Here is a 19,818-nt window from a genome sequence, read left to right on the forward strand (position 1 = left end):
ACTAACTTGTAGGTCTTTCTGTTAAGAAAACTGTTGGCCAGAGCCTTAGAGCTTATGGTTCCACTTCATTGAAGTTCTTTGGGGTCTTGTGAGTGAGCTTGGAATAAAACAGTTTTGTCATATCTTCCTATTTTCAGTGACCCATAGTTCTTATTCGAAGCCTAAGGGTTTGAGCTTCTTTATAGAAGTCCCAGGTTACCTTGCTACTACCCCTAGATTTGATCTTTCTGATATCGCCTACATCCTCACAGTCTTCTTTTGATGAATTGTAACCTGGAATTCCATTTAGGCTGGGACTAATATTAAAAGTTTCCTGGGATGGACGGAGGGTCCGGGACCAACATTCATTCACTTGGTGGTGGTCAAGTTCTTGTTCATTAACCCTTTAAGGAGTAGCAGCTGGCAGTTGTAACCCTGCTGGTTTGTGTCTACAACAGCATTGTATTCATTGTTGCCTTTCAGAGGCAGACCTGTCTGTGAGCTGCGTTTCTGCGTGTTTACGCTAATGTGTGCACAGAACCTCTTTTCCTACTTCTTGGCCTTTTAGGGGCAAAATGACTCCTAAATGTTAGAAAACTTTATACAGTCTAGTTTAATCATCTGCAGTGCCTAGCATAGGTGTAGGTTACTTCTTAAGGGTCTGAGGATCCTAGCAAGCTGCCTGGATGTGCTGTGCTCCTGCCCAAAAGCATTCGTAACCAGCTGAGCCCCAGAGCGTGCAGCCTACTAGACCACGTCTTGTTGGCAGGAACGTCAGACGGCCAGCTCAAGAGAATTTCCGGAGGAAGAGGAGCTTCATGGTTATGATAATCTATGTATGTCTTGTGTTTTGAGATGGGGAAAGAGCTTTTTGCCCTGTTAAGAAGCGCTATATAGGAGAAGATTCGCTTTTGAGTTTAATACAAAGCAGAACTACATCTAAATAGAAGAAGGAAATTAAAGTGGCAGCTTTGTGGAAGGCTTGGTGGAAACTTCTACTTTTGGGATTTCTCTCCTTCATACAGGGGACGATCAAAGGAAGCATTCAAAACGTCTTAACCAGTGCTGTGTGTTCTGCTTGGCTGCTTGGCTGTTGTGACTGTGTTTGGAAGAATGCAGTGACAAGTCAGCCATCGTCTATCATGATTATGTTTTTGCAGAAAGATGGAGGCCTTCTTAGCTTTTGATTATAGGTTGTCAGTTACCTTGGCCAAAGTCAAAGGACCTCCCTTTAGAAGTGATTGGTCTTTCTGGCTGGTATAGGTGTGGTCTCTTCAGGGACTAAATCTGGCATCATCACAATCGTAAAGGCAGCCACTAGTGTCTGCTGTGTTCAAGTCATTGTGCCAGCATATTCTATATATAATAGCATATGCTGAGCTATTATATTATTTGTCTCATTAACCCTCATAGCAATCTTGCAGTCATGTGAGCAAACGGAGAAGATGGTAGAGCTTTGACGGCTGGTGCCAGAATTTTCTAAGAAAAATAATTTTTTTAATTGGGAAAAATATCTTGATAACTGCTTAAGGTAGAGGCTGAGTCTCTGTCCCCAGGCTTTGGTGGTTGGCCAGTCAGGCTTCAGAGGAGAGGGAAGCTACTAACATCATAGAAGTAGAAAAACTGGAGCTAGTTCAGGACAGGAGGGGATGATCCGAAAGTGGAAGAGAGGAAGTGGAATGGGTATTTATATAAGGACACAGCATTCTACGTTGTGTTCCCAGCTCACGACTGCACATATTCGGTGTCAGTAAAACTCAGGAATCCTTGGTTTGAGTGTTCTATTTGGGGAAGCTGGTGAAGAGGCAGTAGTTTGGTCTGGAATTACTTCAGGTAGAGCAGAGAAAGGACCTCAGGGCATTAGAGACCAGAGCCTGAAGAGGTCAGGAGAGAGTAAATTCCTAAGAATTTGCTCGCACATCGGGAAAACCATGTTTCGCAGGCCATGCGATTGGGGATTCGAAGCAGTCTTGTGAAAATAACAAGGGCAAGTGACCTCTAGATGACATACAAGTTACAATAGGTATCATTCTCCCCACTTTACAGATTGAAAACTATAAAACTAGAAGAGATGAACTTCCCTCCAGAGCAGTCAGGGATTCGAATCCCTATCGTTTTCAAATACTGGATTTGTCTACTTAGCTGACTTTGTCCTGATTGCTAATGCCCTCCTTTCCTACGCATTTTTGTTGTTGTTCAGACATAATAAGGTCATGTATTTTAAACCTTTGCTCCTTTTATGTTGAATGTGACTGAGTCCTGGTGAACTGCTGGTGTGATGGTGGGGTCCCTCTGTTCCTCTGGCTAGGACTCGGTCAGTGAGAGCTCTGCAGTGACCTCACAAAGGCAGACTTTCTGCAGGGCTCTGGGAAAATGGGACTGCACACTTGTCAGCACCGGTTCTGTTTTGTGGTCCTAACCTGGCTTCCCTTTTGCCCTTCTGTCCTTGCTTCACTCTCCAGACATTTTGTTTGTTCATTACTTTTCCTACCTTTGTTCTACATGGTCTACCTTTGTTCCACATCTCTACTAAGCCCCTTTGTGAGTGAAGACTCACTTCCCTTGAAGCCGAAAGTCATCCTCCAGACTTGAAGCTACCTTTCTGGTATTGACCTCCTCCGTCCCTCCCAAGGATCTGTGCCAAGGGTCAGGGAGAGAGAAGCTCTTCTCTTTCCTCCAGTAGATTTGCTTTTTAAATTCAGTTGCCAAAAGCATGATCAGTAATAAATGGTAAGGTTGTTTCACCCTTAGAACTTGACCTGTTCATCTATTAAACTAAAATGTGGGTATTTCTTTCCATCTGGCCTAATAGTGTGGTCAGCGTGAGTATTGTGACCCTGTCACTTTGACACCAACAGTCTGCAGTAGGCATCTACACAGTTTCATATCTTCTGGCTTTCCGTGTGAGGGATATTTCTTGTTCTAAGCTTATTGGCATAGAGATGACACTGAACCCCGGGAATGTGTTCTTTCCGGCTGCTGATACTTCTGTAAGCTGTCTTTGATTCTCAGGTGCCCTTCTTTTTCTGGTTCCTTTCCTTCTCCACCCCACCCCACCCCACCATTCTGTCACTACAGTTTTACAATAGAAAATTTCTTGACCACCATTGTATACATGATAATCGTTTCTCAAAGGTGAAAGTAGTTTCCCTCACACAGTTCCTAAGTGCATCAGCGCTGTCATCCGTGGTGTCTTTTATCTGTTAATTGTGGGTTAGTGGAAGAACCTGAGGGCACAGAGTCCTCAGAGACTCCTCGAATCTGGGTTATCCACTTAGGTGAACACCCACCTCCACCAACTCTTGGAGGAACACCATGGATTTCGAACTCCCTGTCCCTTCCCTGCTTTTACTTAGGAAGAGTGCTAAAGTGGCCAAAAGATAGACCGCAGATTAGAGGAGGAAAAACCACATTACTTAGGCCTCCAAATAATTTCTTCGTGCTTGAGATATGTCTAAATTTAGAGGTTCCTACTGAATATGAGATACGATGTCAAGTAGCTTGAATGTACCTGGTGTATCAAAAACAGGTTCTCTGAGGACCTTATGAGTCAGAAAAGATGGATCTGTGGAGACAGATAAAAGGATGGAATGTAACTGTGTTCCGTGGACCCTGTTTTTGCCCCTTCGATTATAGGTTTTATGCTAGGCTTCTGAGGAGTGACAGGGTGGTGTAGCTCTGATCCACCCAGTGGAGTTCACAGGCCATGGTTGTTGTAAAAAACAAACCTGTCAAGAGGAGCCATTCTGCGCAGAAATGGTGGACATTTAACATTGCATCTATGTACAGTAGATGTGCACATACCCATTTGATTAGGTGATTGACTAGAATCACTGTATTCTCTGGCGGTGGAGGCCTTTCGTTTTTCTCCTGTTTCCTCTCACTTTGTTTGAACCACTTTTCCTCCTCAAGCTTTCTTGCCTTTGTTCTTACTTCATTCTCCTTTAGCAAATAGTATCCTTTCAGTTTGAAAGGGTGTTTCTTAAAATTTATCAACACTGGTTAGAATGTGGTAACAATTGGTGGCAAAATTACAGCATTCATAGAAGCCAAAGAGACAGTTGTTTTCAGTTCCAGTTTTGTATGGGATAGCACCACCCGTGTGCACAGCAGATTACTTATGTGTGTTATCTATCATGAAGCAAGCCCTGAATTCTGGATTCCCAGGAGTTGAGATCTAGGAGAAGTTTCCTGGGGGTGGGTGTGTGTGTGTGTGTGTGTGTGTGTGTGTGTGTGTGTGTGTTGTAATGGGTCTGATTTATGTAATCTTGGGTATGGATTATGTAACTTATAGCTCTTTCCAGATAAACATAGGAAGATAAAAATATAGCCTTTTTTTGTTGTTTTACACAGAGCTGGTAAATTTAAGGAAAATAACTTCTGTTGGATACTCTGAATGTCTTGAAAGAAGGATACTAAATACAAACAGTAACTAAAATTGTAAACATCTTCAGCCCTATAAAAGTTTTCTTTCTTTTTTTTTTTTTAACAATGTGACATACTTTCTTAGTCCTTTCCCAGAACAACAGTGACGCATCTACTCAGGAGAGAAAACACATGATTGTGGGTTCTAGAGGGGTCCGTACTTTATATTTTTTATTCAATAGGACACTTGTTCCTCACTGGGTTCCCTTGTGACTTGTTCAGTTTTAAATTGTTAAACCCCAGAACTAGACTGTCTGGGGTTATTTTATGTCCCATTTATCGATAACAAGAAGTCTTACTTGAAAACAAATATCCATTTATTTGGACGTGGAAAGGGGTTTCGCCATAAGGGTATGTTGGTATTTGACACGGTAATTATATAACATCAGTGACCTGGGAGTGTCTCCTGTATCTTCCTGTGGGCCAACTGAGGCCCAGAGTAGTTGACTTTCCACAGATGATTGCAAACGTGTGGAACACACTGGATCTTGCGGCTTAAACTTCTTCATTGGCTGCATACATTTCATTAGACAGCAAAGCTCTGCCCCGGAGTTTACATTTAATATAAAATTCATCAGCGAAATAATTAAAACCAAAATCTTGAAGACTAAAAGAAAAAAGAAAAAAATACATGGCACACAAAGCAAAGACCGTCGTGGACACATAACCACTTGGAAAGTGTTTTGGCTTTTCATGAACTCTCCCTAAAAGGCTTCTAGCCATTCTTCCTCAGCTTTCTAAATTCTTCCAAGTTCTTGTCCATCTGTGGATCAGAAGATGTCTAATGACAGGGTATGGTTCTTGTAAAATGTAGCCTGGCTCTCCATTAAGAAAGAGAGCCAGTGGGTAGCATAAAAAGAACAGGCTGTTTGCTGAGGGTGTGTTCTCGGTGAGCACTGGGACTTCTTCCTGAGGGCGTTAAAGGGGGTCTACGTGTGCTATACGACAGCGTCCCTACTCTCAGCATTTTGTTCTGTCCTGTGAGGCAGAAGGTGCATGCCTTAAGCCTGCTGAACATTTTTTCTCCTTTTTATGTCAAATAAGGAAAGGGTATTTTTCCCTCTGGCTGGAAATGTGGAACCCAAATAGACGCTTTGCCCTCGTCAGAACAAGCAGACGAGCAGAGTCTGGTCTGAGGCCTGCATTTAACGCAGGAAGCTGCTGCATTTGACCCCGGGGGCTGTCCTCACGGTAGCCAGGCTCTGCTGGGAGGACGCAGAATTAGTGAGGAATTAGTGACGGGTGCTTCGGAGAAAGCTTGCCGTCGGAGTCCACCCTTGCAGTGAATGCTAATGGGAATGATTTGTGAGGCAGAGAGCAGTTGAAGTACTTACTCAAGGCACCTCAGTTCTTTCTCTCAACCTCCTATAAATCCTGCGCTTCTCGCTTGCATGGTGGATGATCGTCACGCGGGGCATTGCACTTGCTTCTCCTTGAATTGGGCCGTCCTCAAGATTGCTTCCTAAGCCCAGCTGGTTGAAGAAGAAAACTGATTTCAGATTGTGCTGATGTGCAAACTGCTTTAATCAATGACTTAAAGTGACTGCTCGTGGCAAACAACAGAAGCTCTTAACCAATTAAGATGTTTAGGGAAGGATGTTAGGCTTTTGTTAAAATAGTCACTAATCAGCTGAAATGTGTTAAGAGAAGCCTAGAAACAGCTTGGAGTCCCACTTAAACGCAATAAAAGTGTTTTGGCCCTCCCCTTTCAAATTGCAAGCCCGAGGCAAAAAATATGCTGACACAGAAAGAAGTGGCAAGTATAATTTGATACAGTTAGTCCTGTCTGTTATGCACGTCTACATAAAACTTTTAAAAATGGCGTGCTTGTTGTTTTTTAGGCTAGAGAAGGGGGGGATTTGGTTCAGATGTGGAGCACAGTTTCAGTGGGGCTTGAGAATATCAGCATAGATGCCTTTGGGCAAAGGAGAAAAGTGAAGTTCCTTTTTTTTTTTTTTTTTTTTTTTTTGCAGTTTCTTATGACATGATGGAGAAAAATCTTTAGTTAATAGTTCTGATTAAAGGCCCACTTGTAGCCTGAACTGTGCCTCCCCAAATTTATATGCTAAAGCCCTAACCTTTAACGTGCTGGGATTTGGGTACAGGGCCTTTGGGAGGCCACTAGTTTCAGATGAAGTCATGAGGGTGGAGCCCTCATCATGGGATTGGTGCCCTTAGAAGAAGAGACACCAGTTTGTGCGTTTTCTTCTCTCTTCTCTTCCTGTCTTTTCTCTCTGCCATCTGAGAGTACAGTGAGAAGGTGAAAGTCTGCAAGCCAGGAAGAGAGCCCTCACCAGAACCTGACCATGTTAGCATCAGCCCCAAGAACCGTGAGAAAATAAATTTCTGATGTTAAAGCCGCCTAGCCCTTGGTATTTTGTTATGGCAGCCTGCACTGACTAATACAGGCCCATTTTCATTTCCTTTGTCAGATAAAACTGCTGAAATCTGGTACTTCATCTCTTTGTGTCTTTCGGAGGTAATGAGAAGCGCTGAAACACTCAGGATGGCCCCTGTGGGCCATCAGAGTCAGGAGCCGTTTCTCACAGGAGAACCATCTTTTCGATAGCTCCCTTGCATTTGGAATCTAGCAGTGTTTCCTTGGGGGCACTGAGGATAAAGTCTGCTCTCTGAGCTTTAGCAGTTACTCTATTGTGGAAACTTAGTGTCAGCATCCCCTCTGTCTGTGGTAGATCTCCACAGATCTCCTAGCTAAATTGTACTTACTTTTGGTCGCTATTTTAATAGTGTATTGAAGTGTAATTTTCTACCATAAGATGTACTAATTCTGAGTGCAACTCCGTGATCTTTTTGTAAATTTCGAGTTGTATGATCATCACCACAAACCAGTTAGAAAGTTTTCCCTCCTCCCAGAAAGGTCCCCCTGACTATTTGTAGTCAATTCTTTTCTCCTACCACCACCCCAAGTAACCACTTTCTGTTTCTAAAGATTTACCTTTTCTGGAAATTTCACATAAATAGAATCACTCAATATGCAGTCTTTTGCATATGGCTTCTTTTAGTTAGCATAACAGGGTGTTTTTTTTGTCTTTTTTTTTTTTTAATGTTTATTTTTGAGAGAGAGTGAGAGTGAGCACATACAAGTGGGAGAGGGGCAGAGAGAGAGGGAGACATGGAATCCAAAGCAGGCTCTAGGCTCTGAGCTGTCAGCACAGAGCTGGAGGTGGGGCTCAAACCCACAAACCATGAGATCATGACCTGAGCCCAAGTCGGACACTTAACCAGCTGAGCCACCCAGGCACCCCAGCATAACGTTTTTGAAGTTTTTCATGTAGTAGCATATATCAGCAATTGATTTCTTATTGCTGAATAATACTCCATTTTATGGATATGCCACATGTTTATCCATTCATCAATGGATGGATATATTCGGATAGTTTCCAGTTTTTAGCTATTATAAATAATGCGATGAACATTTGTATACAAGTCTTTGTATTTTTTCAGGGTGCCTGGGTGGCTCAGTCGGTTAAGCGTCCCACTGTTGATCTTGGCTCAGGTCATGATCTCACGGTTGGTGAGGTTGAACCCCATGTTGGGCTCTGGTGTGGAGCCTGCTTGGGAGTCTCATCTCTCTCTGCCCTACCCCCACTTGCACATGTGCACTTTCTCTCTCAAAATAAATAAGTAAACTTTAAAAGAAAAACAAGTCTTTGTGTTTTTCATTTTTCTTGAGCAAGAGTAGAATTGCTGGGAAGTTTGTGTTTAACTTTTTAGAAATAGCCAAACTCCTTTCAGAGCAGCTTACCATTGAACCCTTCACCAGCAGTGAAGGAGGGTTCCACGTTCTCCACATCTTTGGTGACACTTGTGTTGTCTTTTCAGTTATCGCTATTCTAGTGACAATGTGTTGATATCTCTGTGGTTTCAGTTTGCAGTTCCTACACTAATGATGCTGTCCTTTTTTCAAGTGGGCATTGGCCATTCATATATCTCATTTTCTTTGGTGAAATGTCTATCAAATCTCTTCCCATTTTTTAATTCAGTTAGCTTATCAAGATGTAAAGAATTCTGTATATGTTTATCAGATAGTGACTTGCAAATATTTTCTACAGTCTGGTTTATCTTTTTAATGGTGTTGTTCGAAGTGTAAAATTTTTAATTTCGATTTTCTAATATATCATTTTTTTTTCTTTTAGAAACTATCCTTTCACAGTCTTATGTAAGAAATCTTTGCCTAGCCAAGTCACAAAATTTTTCTTCTGAAAGCTTTAGGTCTATAATCTATTTTGAGTTGATTTTTATAAATGGTTATGAGGTGAGTATCTAGGTTGATTGATTTTCATAGGGTAACCAATTATCCCAGCACCATTTATTTGGAAGACTATTCTTTCCCCATCCAGGTGCCTTGGCACGTTGTTGAAAAGCAAATGACCATACACGTGAGAGTTTATTTCTATACTCCTCAATTCTTGTCTGTCCTTCATTGATACATTGTTACCCTTATAGTAAGTTTTGAAATACTGTGTCTTTTAATTTTGTTTTTTTGTAAAATAGTTTTGACTAATCTAGATCCTTTGCATTTCCATATAAATTTTAGAATCAGCTGTTCAATTTTCTGGAAAAAGCCTGCTGGGATGTTGACAGGGATTACATTGAGTATACAGAATAATTAAGGGAGGATTTCCATCTTAACAATATTGATTTTTTTTAAATCCATGAACATAGGATATTTTTCCATTTATTTAGGTCTTACTTTCTCTCCATAGTGTTTTATAGTTTTTAGTGTTCAAGTCCTGTACTTCTTTTGTTAAATTTTTGCAAGTATTTAATTCTTGTCAATGCTAATTGTGAATGGATTTTTTTTTTTAGTTATTTTTTGCCTTGTTTGTTGCCAGTATAAAGAGATAATGATTTTGTTTATTGATCTTATATCCTGCAACCTTATTAAATTTCTAATAGTTGTTTTTATATACTCTGGATTTTCTGCATGCAGGATGATGTTGTCTGCAAATACAGGCAGTTTTATTTCTTCTTTTCTGATTTGTAGGCCTTAAGTTTCTTTTTCTTGATTTTACTGGCTAGAACATGCAGTACAATGTTAAAATAGAATGATGCAAGTGAATATCCTTGTTCTTAAAGTCAAGAGGAAAGCTTTAAGTCTTCTTAGTGTATGATGTTCTGATTTTTCTGATTCATTTTATCAACTTGAAAGAAGTCTTTTCTCATTCCTAGTTGGTTGAGAGTTTTTATGATGAATGGATGTTGACTTTTGACAGATGCATTTTCTATATAGAAATGATTCTATGGGTTTGATTCTTTACTTAATATGCTATATTAATATTAGTTGATTTTCAGTGTTTTTTTAATAATTTTTTTAATGTTTATTTATTTTTAAGAGAGAGAGAGAGAGACAGAGTGCAAGTGAGGGAGGGACAGAAAGAGAGAGGGAGACACAGAATCCAAAACAGGCTTCAGGCTCAGCTTCCGAGCTGTGTGCACAGAGCCTGATGTGGGGCTCGAACCCACGAACTGTAAGATCATGAACTGAGCCAAAGTCAGACGTGTAACTAACTGAGCCACCCAGGTGCCCCATTGATTTTCCGTTGTTAAACCAGGCTCACCTGCAGGGATAAATTCCAATCAATCATGGTATATAATTCTTTTGTATGTTTCTGAAGTCATTTCACTGATACTTTGTTAGGATTTTTATTTATATGCCCATAAGGGATACTTTTCTATAGTTTTCCTTTCTTGTGATGTCTTTGGCTTTGATATCAGGGAAGTACAGGCCTGATAGAATGAGTTGAGAAGTATTCTTTCTTCCCTGTCAAGATTAGTACTTACTTCTTTTTTAAGTATTTGATAGAATTTGCCAGTGAAACCTCCTAGGCCAGGGTTCTTTGTGGGAAGCTTTCTAACACTGCATTATTTTACATATTATAGGCTCAATCAGATTTTCCATTTCTGCTTGAGTTTGATGTAGTAATTTGTGTCCTTATAAGAATTTGTCAATTTCATCTAAATTGTTTAATTTATTGGTCTAACATTATTCATATTACTTTTCTCTTAAGTTCTGTGGGTTGATAGTGATGTCTGCTCCTTAATTCTTGATTTTGGTATCTTGTATCTTCTCTTTTTCTTGGTCAGTCTAAGTAAAGATTTATACGTTTCACTTATCTTTTATAGAAGACCCTAACTTGTGCTTTTATTGATTTTTTTCCATTATTTTTTTATTTCATTGATTTTTTTTTTTTTTTTTTTTTTTTTTTTTTGCTCTTTCATGGTCTTTATTATTACCTTCCTTTTGCTCACTTTGGATTTAATTTGGTCTCCTTTTTCTGGTTTCTTAAAAGCTTAGAATTTTGATTTGAAAGCTCATTCCTTCTCTAACATAGGTATTGAAAGCTATGCATTTCCTTCAGCAGGTTGTTTAGCTGCACACCTTAAATTGTGATGTATTGTTTTTATTTTCATTCAGTTCACATGCTTTCTAATTTCTTTTGTGATTATTCTTAGACCCTTGGATTATTTAGAAGAGTGTCTAATTTGCAGACATTGGGAGACTCCCAAATTTCTTCTGTTGTTGGTCTTTCTCTCTATTCCATTGTGGAACATATTTTGAATGGTTTCAGCCCCTTTAAATTTATTGAGACTTGTTTCGTGGCTTACACTATAGTCTGTTCTGACTCGTGTTCCGTATGCCCTTTAATGTACATTCTGTTGTTGTTAGGTCAAGGGTTCTGTAAATGTCAGGTAGGTCAGTTTGGATGATAGTTTGTTCAAATCTATATCCTTGTTGATTTTCTGTCTAGTTGTTCTCCATGATGTTCTGAGTATTGGAAGTTATTTCCCTTGAGATTTTGTGGACTAGTGAGACCTTTATAATTTTTGCCTCACCTAGCTAAACAAAAATCTGGAGGCCCAAGCGAATCTCTGCAGAGTACCAGTGAAGAAAACTTGTCAATTCAAGTAATACTATTTTAAATAAAGGTCTTCAGGTATTGGAGTTTTTTTTAAAAATAAGCTTAGATACAGGTACCACAAGATTATGTTTGTGTTTCATAACCCTCTGCTTCATGAAAGGAATTCATTTACTTTAGTAATGACCGACTTAGTACAGGAAGAATTGGGTAGATTGAAGAACTTGTTAGAACACAGGGACGATTAGTTCTAAGTAATGAAAGCCAATTTACATTTTAGTGACAAGAGGTACTATAGTATATAAGTATATATAGTATGTAAGTATTAGGTCAGCATTTTTAGATTTGGAAGGTTTATAGGTTCATTATTTCCTCCTGTCATTTGTTTCTTTTGGGTGCCATTTTCTCAAACATGGGTTTATTTTGTTTGATTCTTTATTCGTTTCATACATTGAGAATAAAATATATGGAATAACTGAGGTTGGATTATCTCCTCATTATCTCCATTTCTAATAACTCATAGATGGACTATAATGAAGTCAACAAGACTTATACATTGAAATTTTAAATGTATGGGACGATAGGGAGGGTTGAATATACACACCAAAGGTAAGATTTGCCTGCAGCGTGGGGGCTTAGGTGGCTCAGTCAGCTGAGCTGAGTGTCTGACTCTTGATTTTGGCTCAGATTATGATCCCAGGGTCATGGGATTGAGCCCCACGTTGGGTGCCACACTGAGCATAGAGCCTGCTTGAGATTCCCTCTCTTTCTCCCTCTGCCCCTCTTCCCTGCTTGTGTGTGCGCGCGCTCTCTCTCTCTCTCTCTCTCTCTCTCTCTCTCAAATAAAATAAAAAATAAAATAAAAATTAAAAAGAAGAATTGCCTCCAGCAAATCTGGTTAGTCTTTCCTGAGTACAGTAGGTAAAATTAAATAATTTGAAGGCCCTTTATTATACAACCTTCTAAGTACATGAATATAAACAGAAAGAAGAAGATGCTGTAAAAAATAAAAAAGAAAGAGATTGTGAAATAGTATTCTGAGTTTCACTATCAGCAAATGCCAATCTATGAAAAATGTCTATGCATTTAGGACCCACTAGAAACAGGACCAATTGTTTATTGCTCCCTAGATGTCTCCTCATTAAAAAATAAGTACATGCTCAATTGGAAAAAATTAAATCGTAATGTAGTAGTACATAAAGTTAAGAAAGTCTCCTCCTTCATCTTCCCCCCTCTCTTCCAGTCTCTCTCCAAACCCACGTCTGTCTTACTTTGTCACTCTCTCCTCAAAGGAGTAACCCTGCTAATCCCTGTTAATGTTGTAGTCAAGATGGTTAATATTTTAGGGTATGGTAAATTGGGGTTATAGTCATAGATAGTACATTTTGGAGAACACCACCCCCCCCCCCCCCGCCCATTCCTAGTGAGATCAAGCAGCATGATCTAAGAGAAAAAAAGAGTTCACAGCAAAATGGGATGGTGTTAAGTCATAGTAAGTGACAACAACAGAGATGCCTGCATGCATATGGTCAGGGCAGTGTGGGAAATGGTCTCTTCTCCACCTGCACCTGCATGCATCTCTTAGCCTGTTGCTCTTTGTGTATTTCTCCTCTCCATAGAACTTTATTTTAGTCATTTTTGTCTCTAAAATTAAAGTGAAGGGTGGTGATAAAAAAAGTTCTAGACTGTCCATTCCTCTTAGTGATAACTGGTTCTAAAAATGTGTGTGGGTTTAAATTGAAGGAATGCAAGAAGGGGCACCTGGGTGGCTCAGTCGGTTAAGCACCCGACTCTTGATTTCCACTCAGGTCACAATCTCACGGTTTGTGGAGCTCTGCATTGGGCTCTGCGCTGACAGTGTGGAGCCTGCTTGGGATTCTCTGTCTCCCTCTCTGTCTGCCCCTCCCTATCTGTCTCTCAAAAATAAGTAAATAAACATTAAAAAAAAAATTAAATAAAAAAAGGAACACAAGAAGACATCTTTACTCTTTAGAGGATTTAGAGGAGTAAACCAGTGAGGCTGAGACCATTTGTTCATCCATGTAGCAAATGGCCGGTGGCCTACTGTGCACTAATCATTGTGGCGTAACACAGACTGGAAACAAATACACGTCAAGTGGTGATAAGCACTTGTGTTCCTTTCCAAGGGCTCTGTGACAAAGCACCGCATACTGGCTGGCTTAAAACTACAGAAGTTTATTTTCTCATAATTCTGGAGGCTGGATATCCAAAGTGGAGGTGCCGGGAAGGGAAGGTTGGTTCCATCTGAGGGCTCTGAGGGGAATCTGTTCCATGCCCCTCTCCTACCTCATGGGGACAGCTGGCAGTCCTTCATGGTCCTGGGCTTGTAGATGGGCCACTCTGGTCTCTGCCTCCTCCTCTTCACAGGGAGCTCTCTCCCTATGTGTGTCCACATTTCCCTCTTCTTATAAGGGCATCAGTCATACTGGATTAGGACGCATCCTTATGACCTCATCCTAATTTGATTACATCTACAAGGACCCTGTTTCCAGATAAGGTCATATTCTGAGCTTTCAGAAAGGACATGGATTTTCAGAGAATGGTATTCAGCTCATGACAGCACTATAGAAAAAAATCAAAATGGAATCGTGGGATAGTGAGTGCTGCGGTGAGATGGGCTTGTGACTTTATGTAGAAAACAAGGACGGGTCACTTTTGAGGTGTCATTTGAACAGAGAATTGAGAAAGATGAGGACAGAGCCTGCTAGGTGTCTCTCGGGAGAACTTTGTAGACCAAGGCAGCAGTATTTTCCCCGGGAGTGGGAGCCTGTTTGGCTTCATCTAGGAGCACCAGGGAGGCCAGCATGGCTGGAAGAAATAGGAGATGAGATCAGGGGGTGGCTGGGGTACCTGTCACATAGGGCCTCCTAGACCTTTTGTTTTTACTCTGAGTGAGGTAGGAAACCACTGAGGAGTTCTAGGTAGAGGTGGATCTGACTGACTTGTTTTAAAAGTGCCCGGGCCATGCTGAGACCGGCAAGGTGGAGGTAGGCAGAGGAGTTGGAAGGTTGCCGTAGTGCTGCGAGTGAGAAGGAGTAAGAAGTTCATTTCCTGATAGGCTCTAAAAGTAGAATTGGTGGGTTTTACTGACCGTTTAAGTATAGGATGTGAGAGAAGGAAGCAAGTCGAGGATGACTCCCAGGCTTTTGGCCCGAGCACCTGGAAGAAATTGCAGTTTACTGAGAGGGGAAATACATGCTAAGTTGCTTATGCAGGTGTGGAGTGTGGACTTCGGAAAAGAGGCCTGGGTTGTAAACCTGAATCTGCAGAAGTCACTAGAGATGTTCTCTGAAGTCATGAGACTGGATGAGTTCCCTGAGTGGGGGAGGGGTGTGGCACAGGTGGAAGGGGTCACTTTGATGCACAAATAGTTCATCCAAGGCAATAGGACACAAGGCACGGTGTGGGTACAGATGCAGGTGGGTGACCGATTTGAGGAAGAATTCATAGACTAGTTTGGCATAACCTGAGCCAGAAAAGCCCGGACAGGAGAGAGCCCAAAGCAAGGCATCTCAGGTGATGCAGCGACCTAAGTGCATCCTGGTGCTGTGGGTGCTAATAGGACTTCCCCAGAAATAAGGCTTTTCTGATGCTGTTATTTTGCCTCTTGAGTTTACCGTTGATGAGCATTTCTGACCACTTTGTACCCATTTCTAATTCTCTTCTAATTTCTAATCATTTTCTGGATCTGTCTCTCCTTTCCATCCTAACTACCACTGTCATAATTCAGGCTTTCATTACTTCACCATTGGACAGTTATAGCATCCTATATTAATTTATTTTTAAGTAATCTCTACATCCGACGTGGAGTTCAAACGTAAACCCTGAGATCAAGGGTCACGCGCTCCACTGACTGAGCCAGCCAGGCACCCCCAGATTTAGCTTCTTACGAAAGCACAAGATTTGATTAAGTGTCAGCCCTTTTTAATCATTCCTCATGTCGTCAAAAGTAGTCCCCCATCTCAAGGCTGCCCACAACCTGGTTCCACTCTGCCATCCCAGACCAGTCTTCTGTAGGTCCCCTCTGCGAACTCTGTTCTCAAACCAAACAGTATTCCTGTTAATATGCTTGTGATACTGGTTTTCCTGCCTCTGTATATTTGCTCATGATACCCCTTCCGCAAAGAATGTCCATTCTTTTTTGTCACCCCCAAATCCCACTCTTAAGAGATGCTCCTGATTTAAGAGCCAATATATCCTGGGATACCTGCGCCCAGGAGTAGTTTTATTACAGTATGACACATCATCAAAGGTGCCGCTGTTAGTCTACTGTCAGTGGAACAGATAACCTCCCTCTGTTTTTATGTTCTCTAAGTGCTGCTGACTAAGTAATATTTTTGTTTCCGTTGTTGACTTTAATGAAGCAGTGCTGGGGAATAATAACAATTTTGAGTTTTTGAATTACAGCATAAGTAATTCTCAAAGTTCTTTGGACCGATTCATAAATCTTAGCCCCATCAAAGAAGTAGAGAAAAATAGTATCTGTGTATTTTCAGCTGTGGAACATTATACAGCTTTCTTCACAAAATCAGAAAGAGGGGGGAAAAATGGAAAAAAAAAAAAAAAAAGGATCTAAGTGGCCCTTAAGAAAAGATAGCATATAAACACAGGGCATCATCATTTATCAGTTTTTAGGAGGATATATCACATGAAATACCGTTGTTTTAAAATTTCTGGTCCTTGGTGTGTCCTTTTAAGAGTGACTCAAATTCTTGAGGCATCATAAAACGTCGTGGGCCATCCCCCTCCATTGTCCACAAAAGCACATTCAAGCAGACTGCCTGCTTCTCTTCCTTTCTGAGGAGTCTGACTCACCACTCACTGTATCTCTTCAACTGATACATGGTTTTCAGTTCCATTCAATTACCAACTTTTAATTGGATCCCATTGCCAGATTGGTCTCCTGTTCCAGAGTGTTTCCTCTTGGCTGCACTGTTACTATGGCTACTTGGTTCCTTCCACTTATTTCCTGCATTAGGGTCATGACATCCACTCTGGTATGAAGCTAGACAGATACTGTGAAATTGCTGTGGCACCAAACACCGTCATCTTGCATTCTGCCTCCCTCCTACTGCCCATCTGGAATGGGATCAAGTCTACATGGTAAGGTTATCAGTTCTTCTGTATCCCTTTTATTTTAGTCAGCATCACCAAGTTTTAGAGTTCTAGAACTTTGGAAAGTTGTGGAGACCCTCTTTCTCTGCCTTCTCCACTTCCTAGCCCCACCCTAACACGCACTTCCAAGCATATGGCCTATATGTTTCATAAAGGAGCCAAAGACATCACTTCATGCAAAGGTCGATGCAGAGGTCTTCCATGAGCTTTTTTCCTGTGTTAGCATCATGTCCCAGTTTTGGACTCTAAGTGCGCTCCATTCTGGAATTGGTGAAATGAGTTACGCTAAAAAGTGGACGTTCTTTGGTCTTCAGCAAACTTCTGTATGCCCTGTAAACTTGTGAATATTAATTGACAATCTTCAGGTTTCGTGGGATATGTTCAGTGAGTCTTTAATGGTTAAGTTGACTGTTGTTAATAAAAAATAAAAAGACCATAGAATGCTATGGAACCCCTCCCTTTTGACCAGGAAACTTAAAAATTTTGCAGCTGACTTGGACATAGACCTGCTGTTACACCCAAGTTATTTAAGATGAGAAATATTATTCATCCAGAATGAAAAAGATGTGTCATAATGTTCTCTTACATAAAGGGAGTTTACCACCAGTGGGCTTGCTGGAACCACTTTTCTAGTTTCTCATTAGCTCACACCAACACCTTTTTTCCAGAGGGAACTAAGTAAGACCAAGAGACCTTCAGTGTTAGTCTTCCTGTGGCTATAAAGTGGGACTCAGTTAGCTCAAATAAAAACAAAAATAAAATGAGAGAGATCTCCTAGTCTGCAGGAATGGATTCTTGACAGTACAGACTTTGCATTTACTCTGCTCCTTGTGCCTGGGGTTTTAATTTAACACATCAATGAAAAGCCAGCATTTAAAGGGGGGAGGGAACCCAGCAGGAATTACTTTTATTAGTGCAATTTGTAAGAAATTACTGCATTTAATGAGAAAATCGTTAAGCATGAAAAAATGGGCTGTGACTGAACTTGCGGAGCTTAAATGGTGAGGTTTTAATTGAGTTTTTTAGTTATTGGTAAGAAAATAGTAATAATAAAAAAATCCGCCAAGGCTGTGTCTATACTGTGGAGGTGGTCAGCATTTTATATACCTTCATTCAATTTCTTGTGCCACTGGCCATGCGTAATACTGTGGCTGTCGTGGTCTCGGTGTCGGGTCCACTGACTGTTTCTGCTCTTAAAAGGGAGGCGGGCAACTTCTTCTGCCTGCTCCGTGAGGAATGCTGGGGCCAACAGTCTGGTAGAACAGTTTCTAACATGGGGAAGGACAGGGAGGAAGCAAAGAGCAGTACAGAGCTGTGTCTGCTCCACAGCCCAGCTACTTAAAAATAAGACCTTTGATAGGCGCCTGGGTGGCTCAGTCAGTTAAGCATCTGACTCTTCATTTCGGCTCAGGTTATGCTCTCATGGTTCGTGGGACTGAGCCCTGAGTCCAACTGGTGCTGTTCAGCACAGAGCCTGCTTGAGATTCTCTCTCTGTCTCTCATTGTCTCTCTCTCTCTCTGCCCCTCCCCCCCTCAAAAATAAATGAACATTAAAAAAAAAATAATAAGACATTTGAAAGTCATTTTCAGGTTCATAAAGCTTATACTTTTTTCCTAGTTTTCAGTTTCTTTTGTTGCCACTCAGTGATTTCATTCTCCCCACCAAAAATACTTCATTAGAACACCGGGGTGGCTCAGTCAGTTGAGTGTCCAACTCTTGATTTCAGTTCCAGTCACGATCCTGGGATTGTGAGATCGATGATGGTCATGATCCCAGCGTCGTGGGATTGAGCCCCGTGTTGGGCTCTATGCTGAGCAGGGAACCTGTTTGAGATTCTCTTCTTCTTTGTCTCTATACCTCTCTCTCTCTTTCTCTCTCAAAAAAAAAGAAAAAAAGACCACAAAACTAAAAACAGGAATGCCAGACCTAACAAGCCAAGGAGCATAAACATTCAGAGCAAATTCTGCCTGGGGTCTTAGATCCAATCTCTTTTAGAAATAAAGGCAGAAAGGACATTTAAGAAATAAATCAGCGTATCTTTTGTCATTTAGAGGAAAAATGTTTAGGATTCCTTTTTTTGTACTTTTCAGAAGTGCCTTTGACTTCTGTGAAAGGACAGAGACAGGGAGGGGTTGTCACCACCAGTTCCTCTGGTTTGTTGTCACGGGCCACACAGCTGCATGGAGCTTTTTGCTGTGTTTCACCGTATTAAACCTGAAGTACAAGGAAATGTATGTAGCTCTAAAGATGTTTCAAGTAGAAGTGAAAATCTGTTTTTGTGTGTGTATGTATAATTTTTTGTAGAAATATGCTTTATATGTATATATATACATATACATATACATATACACACACACACACACACACACACACACATATGTATGGATTGGGAAAAGCTTTAAATATACTGAGGAACTTTTTCAATAACTTTCAATTGAATTTCATTGTATCCTCTCTCACTAGAAAGAAGGAAAGAAAAAAAGCCTGTACGTTTTACCTTCCTTTATTATTTAAAGAATACTGTATTAATTTTGTGTCTCCAGGAAACATCCAGTGCATAATTGGGGCATCCTCCTCTATGGGTTCATAGTAACCCTGTGTCGGATGGCCCCTAGACCCATTCCTCATCCTTCCCCTGTGCGCACAAGATCTGGGAGTTGGGGGGACAGAGCCAGCCCCTCGCGGGTTGCCTTTCCCAGCTTCCATGTCTACTGACTTCCTACAGGGTTCAGCCAATAGGAGACCCTGGTGGGAAATTGGTGGGAAGCAAGGCGGGAGGGAGAAACTGGGGTATTTCTCCCTGTGTTGGGCAGCATGGCCAGTCCTTGGCTTCACCTCCCATAGGACAGGCTCCTGAGCTTTACTTGTTACACCCCTGTCTTCTCTTTTCTTCCTGCCACCCAGCACTACCACGGGTGCTAAGGGCTCCTTGCTGTTACTGATTTCTGGGTTACAGCACCATTCGCAGCTGGTTTTACAGCTTCTGGTCACCTGTGTAACAGTTGCCGGCCTTAAATTTCCTTTGTGAAGTATCCAGTGATGTCTCTTCTTCGGGCTGGACCCTGACAGACACATAGACTCTACCCACAGTGACCAATTTGTATCCTATGGTAAAGACACAAAAGGAAGCCTATTGGTGGTCCGTGTCAGTTTCAGTTGCCTGTATTAAAACACAGACTCCTTTTCTTATCAGGCAAATGTTTCTTGCAAGTTTCTGGCTTAAAATGGTGATCGTATTTATGTGTGGGTTTAATTGGCAACAGACTGGACTACTTGCTTGGAGTTTTATTTGCTGATAGATATCATTCTTTTATTCTCTTAATTACTGACCTGATCATATACTTATTTAAGTGCTTAATTTGTATTACTTTTTAAATTTGTTTTATAAAGATGCCA

The 19,818-nt window shown here is 41.0% G+C and overlaps 1 protein-coding gene and 1 long non-coding RNA gene across 6 annotated transcripts in view; one reads left to right on the forward strand and one right to left on the reverse strand.

Annotated features, from left to right (window-relative positions):
* Positions 1-19,818, forward strand: part of XRCC5 (X-ray repair cross complementing 5) — a 134,979-nt gene that overhangs the window by 52,142 nt on the left and 63,019 nt on the right. The gene's annotated exons all lie outside the window — the stretch shown is intronic.
* LOC147578665 (uncharacterized) lies at positions 4,704-13,694 on the reverse strand. Its single transcript, XR_015255539.1, has 2 exons — positions 13,593-13,694; positions 4,704-5,876 (listed from the first exon to the last, which is right to left on the reverse strand). It is a non-coding gene; the product is annotated as an uncharacterized LOC147578665 (long non-coding RNA).

The sequence above is a fragment of the Puma concolor genome, chromosome C1 (assembly GCF_028749965.1).
Source record: "Puma concolor isolate L17-30 chromosome C1, mPumCon1.1.hap2, whole genome shotgun sequence".
Classification (NCBI taxonomy): Eukaryota; Metazoa; Chordata; class Mammalia; order Carnivora; family Felidae; genus Puma; species Puma concolor.